Here is a 6,848-nt window from a genome sequence, read left to right as displayed (position 1 = left end):
TTTTCAACATCTTCTACCTTAAAATCGTTGAAAGTACGTCTTCTCTCATAACTTCAACTCTTCTCCACAATTCATTTGGGTTGTCTTTTTTCTTCTTCTTCTTTTTATTTTTTTATTTTTATTTTTATCTGTATTAGTTTTAGTTTGATCTTGCATATCATATTCTCAAGTACTGCATCTTTATCATGACATGTTTTATCGAATAACTAGATATCTATGTTTAATAGCTACAGTACTTCTACACTTCTACTATCTTGTGAATTTTGAAAACTTGTATTGATGATTTGGAGTTGGGATATAACAATAATCATTTGATTATAAATTGAACAATGATAATAAAAAATTTCTAACAAAAATTAGATGAAATAATATGTAAAAAGTGGTACCAAATAGTAAATATAGATTAATTATATTAAATAATGAAATATTTCATAAATTAAGGGTATTTTAGGCAGTTTGGGATGTGTATTAAGTATAATACTGAAATGAAAAACTTGATATATGGTGTATTAAGTAAGGGGTGTGTATTAAGATATTAGAGGTGTGCATTTAAAATTTCTCGAGAATTGCTTGAAGAAATTTGTATGCTTGAACAGTTGAATTGAGCAGCTATGTGAAGAGCGTTGTTGCCTTTTGGGGTCTTCAGCAAGAGAATGTCAACTGGTATACTCCCAGCTCTTGAAAAGATGATAATTTGGCTAAGTGAATTTCATTGATACAGAAGGGATTTCATATACAATGTTTAGTAGTTACCAACTAGGAAACTATCCTACAATCAAGCTATCTATTAGGAAACATATATTCACATTCCTAACATAGATGATATTCTAATATTCTTTCCAACTACATAATATTTTCTTACACTCCGCCCCCCTCAAGTTAGAGAGTGAATATCCTGCACTCCCAACTTGCGAATCATAGGAACAAAAATCTTTTTCCCCAAAGTTTTGGTTAATACATCTGCCAGTTGATGTGATGAACTCACAAACTTTGTGATCACAGATCCGTCTTGGATTTTATCCCTAATATAATGGCAGTCCATCTTAATATGCCTGGTTCGCTCATGGAAAACAGGGTTCGCTGCAATGTGCAGCGCTGCCTTGTTATCACAATATAGTGAGGCAGGTTCTCGATGCTCTACACCCAAATCTTTAAGTAAGTTTCTCAGCCAAGTCAACTCACAACAGGTTCCGACCATAGCACGATATTCTGCCTCTGTTGATGACAATGATACAGTTTTCTGACGCTTTGATCGCCAAGAAATAAGAGAAGGTCCAAGAAAAACACAATAGCCCGAAGTAGATTGTCTAGTAAGCGGACACCCTGCCCAATCCGAATCACAAAAGGCTCTTAATCTGAGGTCATTATTGAAGAAGAAGAAGAAAGACCTTGGCCGAGTGCACTTTTGAGGTAACACACAACTCCAAGTGTTGCTTCCAGGTGAGATTTTCTCGGCTGATGCATAAAACGACTTAACACATGGACAACATAAGTAACATCTGGCCTTGATTTAGTCAAATAAATCAACCTCCCTACCAACCTCCTATAGCGACCTTGATCCTTGAGCAAATCACTCTTGTCAGACAATCTCAATCCTCGTTCCATCGGTGTATCAATGGGGGATGCACCCAACAACCGTGCATCCTCAATGATCTCCAATGCATACTTACGTTGGGAAATAAAAATGATTAAATTCAGTTTGTCCCCTCGTACTTTAGGTCAATAATCAGTTTGGTCCCACATCTTTTTTTTTAATAACGTTGGTCCTGGAAGTTCTATTTCACATCAGTTTAGTCCAATTTTTGAATTGCCCTCCTTACCATGACGTCATGCGCTGAGTTGTCCGCGACACAAGGGCCCAGTTTCTGACTTAAAAGGGCAAAATAGTCATTTTATCTTTTTAAACAAATATCTCTCTCCCTCTTATATCCTTTCTCCTTCTCTCAGCTCTTCACCACCAACCCGAGGCCTCCACCACACTCTCCCGCATCGGCCTCGCCATCATGGGCCAGAACCTCGCCCTCAACATCGCCGAGAAAGGCTTCCCCATCTCTGTCTACAACCGCACCTCCTCCAAGATCGACGAGACCGTCCACCGCGCAGCCACCGAGGGCGACCTCCCTCTCTTCGGCCAGTACACCCCCAAAGACTTCGTCCTCTCTCTCCAGCGCCCCCGATCCGTCATCATCCTCGTCAAGGCCGGCGCTCCCGTCGACCAGACCATCGCCGCCTTGTCTGCCTACATGGAGCCCGGCGACGCCATCATCGACGACGGCAACGAGTGGTACGAGAACACCAAGCACCGCATCCACGAGGCTTCTGCCAGGGGCCTCCTCTACCTCGGCATGGGCGTCTCCGGCAGTGAGGAAGGCGCTCGCCACGGCCCTAGCCTCATGCCCGGGGGGTCCCCACCCATGCCTACTCCAATGTCTTAGACATTCTCCGGCCTTGACGGGAGCGCCAGCCTTGACGAGGATGATGACGGATCAAGGGCGCTGGAGAGAGAGGACGAAGTCTTTAGGGGTGTACTGGCCGGAGAGAGGGAGGTCGCCCTCAGTGTCGGCGCGGTGGACGATCTCGTCGACCTTGGAGGAGGTGCGGTTGTAGACGGCGATGGGGAAGCCTTTCTCGGCGATGTTGAGGGCGAGGTTCTTGCCCATGACGGCAAGGCCGATGCGGGAGAGTGCGGTGGAGAAGAGCTGAGATAAGGAGAAAGGATATAGGGGGGAGAGAGATATTTGTTTAAAAACATAAAATGACTATTTTGCCATTTTAAGTCAGAAACTGGGCCCTTGTGTCGCGGACAACTCAGCGCATAACGTCATGGTAAGAAGGGCAATTCAAAAATTGGACTAAACTGATGTGAAATAGAATTTCAAGGACCAACGTTATTAAAAAAAAAGATATGGGACCAAACTGATTATTGACCTAAAGTACGATGGGGCAAACTGAATTTAATCCAAATAAAAATCCCAGTTGTAGAAGTAGAAACCGAAGTCGTAGCCGCTGCGCCGGAAAAGGCGGACGACGTGCGAGAGAAAAGAGAGAGAAGGAGATGGACTCGGTTGGGCTCGGTCAAACCCGAGTTGGGTTCTTTTTGACTGGGTTTGACCAGTCTTCCCCTGTTTAACAAAAGAAATGGACAACAGGTGATCAATGATTAAAGATCAACGACCCAGATTCTTCGATAAATCGTAGAAAATAGCTCGAAGCTCCTAAAAATAGTCTGAGGACATTGGTGAACTCGTATTGTCGCATGCTACGACATCGGGGATTTAATAGAAGAATTTAACATTTTAAGAAAAACTCGAAAATAAACTTGAGCGTTAACTTACCAAGTTACCGAGCAAGGTTAAATTTTCCTCAGCAACTCGTAGAAAACCTGGTAAATTAGTAAAATTAGGTCCGGGGTGTTACAATTGACCAAATGGCAATTCCCCCTATATAGTCGGCTGAAAATTGACACTGACGGAGCTTTCACACTGCAGTTGATAGAGGAGGAATTAGGATGGTAGTCAATGATATAGGTAACGGAGTTGACGCTATTGCAAGACATTTCGTGCATGTTTGTTTCTCAGTACTAACTAGGAATGTGCTAAATAAGAAGTCTAAGTTAGCTAATCTCATGTTTGGTGCACTTGGGCACTAAAATAAATGAGCTTAAGTTACACATGTTTTTTCATTTGGCCTCCTTAAGTGGTCTTAACGTGGGTACTCATTTTTGAGACTGATAGGAGCATAAAATGCGATGATTTTATAGTTTAACCTTTGCATTTAACTTGGTTATTTTCCCTTTAAAAAGATCGTTTTAACTTTGTTATTTTCATAGGTACTTCGTGGAGCAAGATAATGCAAATATGTGTTCAAGTGATGCAAGCAAGGCTTCCAATACGAAGTAGAGATGTCAAGGATGGAGTTTGATCATTCACATGGTCAAAAATATCAGGGAAAGGCGATGGAACCACTTCACCAAAACAGAAGCTGTAAACACAAAAAGCTGAAAACTGGTTTATGCTTATTTTCTCCGGTTTTCAAGGCCTATTTCCATGAGGTTCCGAGAATGGTTTCACCAAGATGACTGCCCAGATTTGTAGAGGTGCGTTTGTAGATCAATTTGGAGTCAAGAATCATCCAAATCGGTGATGGCATCTAGGAGTTATGAAGCGTCGAAGTTGGACAGAAAATCAGCAGTTCCGGGAAAGCTGTGCAGCAGTCAAGTTCGAGGCAGTGTTTGGGCTGGATTTTGAGAAGCTTTCTTAGGGATTTTTGCACGATTTCGAATAGTGATATCATTAATATAATTTGCCCAAAAGCCAAGCCCAGATTATATGTGGAAGACATTCAAAAGATAGCCCAAACATTGATCCTAGTCAAAGAAGGAAGCATAGTCTGAAAAGGAAGCTTGGAAGACTTGGAGACTACTTAAGGCAAAACCCTAATACCAGAACGACTCTAAGCCATCATACTGGAAGAGAGCTTTCACGTTGCTGAAAAACGCACAAGAGAAGAGGGAGCCGTCAAGAACTCAAGGAGAAGAAGTAAAGTTCAGAGCCCAGAAGAGATCGATCTCTCGACTCAGAAAATCGATATTTTCCCATGTTTTTCATCTTTCGTATTTTCTTTTCTCCCTGAATCTTATGAAATTCTCTGGTGTGTTTTCAAAGATGATGAGTAACTAATTTTCCCTTAGTTAGGGGCTGCTTCCAAGCCCTAGACATGGTGTAACTATGAAGTTGGCGTTTATTTAATTTGTTCCATGGATTTCGGATATTCATTGGTTTATCGTTATATCATTGATTAACTTTGTATGTTTATTGATGGTGGTCAACATTAGTATGCATGCTAGGTTGTAAAGCTATGAATGTTTGTATGATCATCATGTCTACTTGCATTCTAGAGTAGCGAGTGAGTGACTTGAGCCCATTCACATAAATCAATGTCTAGGTAGATTAGGACAACATCAGTACCGACATTGTCTAGCCTTATTCATAATCTTTTAGACCTTAATGACTTCTAGGTGAGAGCTGTGCGAGAACATCACTCTAGGCTCCATTCTAGATGCTAAGTTAAGTTGAAAACATCATTCTCTTAACATACCAAGTAAGAAAGATTGATAGGTTAAGTTCAACACATCATTGGCTTAGCTTGAGTAAGGATATCCAAATGAATTGAACATGTTAGTAAACACATCATAGGTGTAATGATTGTCTAGTGGTTAGGAGTAGTTCCTAATTAGTTTTTGTTATTTGATTTCCAAAACCAAAATCCCCATTCTGTTTTTGATTAGTCTGTCCGTCATATTTCTGAATTTTGTTAGCATAGCAAAACTACACAGTTTTCCCCCAAATTTTGTGTGTGTCTTCGTCAATGTGTCTAGTTTCTCCAGATTTAATTTCATAATTTTTCGTTGAGTCTAGCTATAGTTTTTAATTTCATCTTTGTCTAGTGTCTGTTCAGTTTTTCATAATCATATTTGCAATTGTTTTAAGTCACAATTTTCTGCGGGAGACACCCTATTTTTCTATACTACCATTGATAACTTGATTATGATTGTAGGGTTATTTATAAGTCTATTTTAGGCTTATCAGAGACCCCAAGATAACACCCTCTCTCTTCTCCTTTCTCCCTTCGTCTCTTTATCTTCCTCCTTCCAGATCCATTGTTCCTTTCCCTCTTTCGCCTCTTTCTCTCTCAAGTGTTCTCCGGATCCATTGTTGTCAAACAATTGAACACAACTTTGTGATGCTCATGATTCCGATACTCATAACTTAGAGCTGGTTGGTGAAATTTCTGACAAGTTTGAAGCAGCTGTTTAGAATTGGGAAGGAAAGAGCAGTTGCAATAGTTCATGAGTTCTTGAACCTGACATTTGAGAAGACCAAGTTCGAATTTGTAAACTCCCAATTTCGGTTTCCCCCAATTTCAATATGGGTCTGTATTTATGTTTTTTTTTATCAGAAACCCTTCTTTTGGTCTTTGATGAGATTCCAATCATCATAACCCTTTGACCCTTATTTTCAACCCTTAAATTGATTTTTCTGCGCTTGTGATGATGTGGGTATGGTGCCCTCTAACCCTAACCAGGTTTGGATTTGGAAATTTGATTGGGTTGTAGTTCTAGGTTCTGTAGTTTAGGAAATTGGTTTGGTGATTGTTCTACGCATTGTCCTTCCTTACACAGTACTGTGTCACCAAACATAATTCAAACTAGTGTTGGGTAAACCTACTCAAATGGAAGTATGACAAGTATTAATAATAGAGTGACTAGGTACCAAACATGCACCCATGTATGCTCACTCATCTATCAATATGGAGGTTGAGGCATGTAGGGCATGGTTTTCACTTACTATTCAATCACCATGGCTGGGAGAATATTATTATTGAGAGCGATTCATCCATTCTAATTACGTTTGAGGAGTGGGAAACAAAATTTATTAAATGTAAGTCGGATTTTTGATGATTATAAATAGTATATGTCTGTTTTTTCTGTAAATGAAAATCTGACATATTTTTCGTAAAACAAATAGTGTTGCACATAGCACTTTGTTGTAGCACAGGGTTAAGTCTCCCAGTTAAGCTGGGTTTCAAACCATTTTCTAGCTGGGTTCCAAACCATTTTCAAAAAACAAACATTTACTTCTTTGTTTTAAAACCTCAACGCAAAGAATAGTTGGAATACTCAAGCACTAGGAGGATCCGTGAATACTTGAGCAGTGTAAAAGGTTATTCCCCTTAGGGAGGATAAAGATTAAGGACCTTCGTTATCCAAAAGAGGTCTGCTAATAACTTTGCTTGATTTAGCAAACCTTTGATGATAGAGAAATTTGTCCGAAATTGTATACGAACTT

The sequence above is a fragment of the Fragaria vesca genome, linkage group LG1, assembly GCF_000184155.1.
Source record: "Fragaria vesca subsp. vesca linkage group LG1, FraVesHawaii_1.0, whole genome shotgun sequence".
In the NCBI taxonomy this organism is placed as follows: Eukaryota; Viridiplantae; Streptophyta; class Magnoliopsida; order Rosales; family Rosaceae; genus Fragaria; species Fragaria vesca.
The sequence above is the reverse complement of the archived record's forward strand: the minus strand, read 5'-3'. Positions refer to the sequence as shown.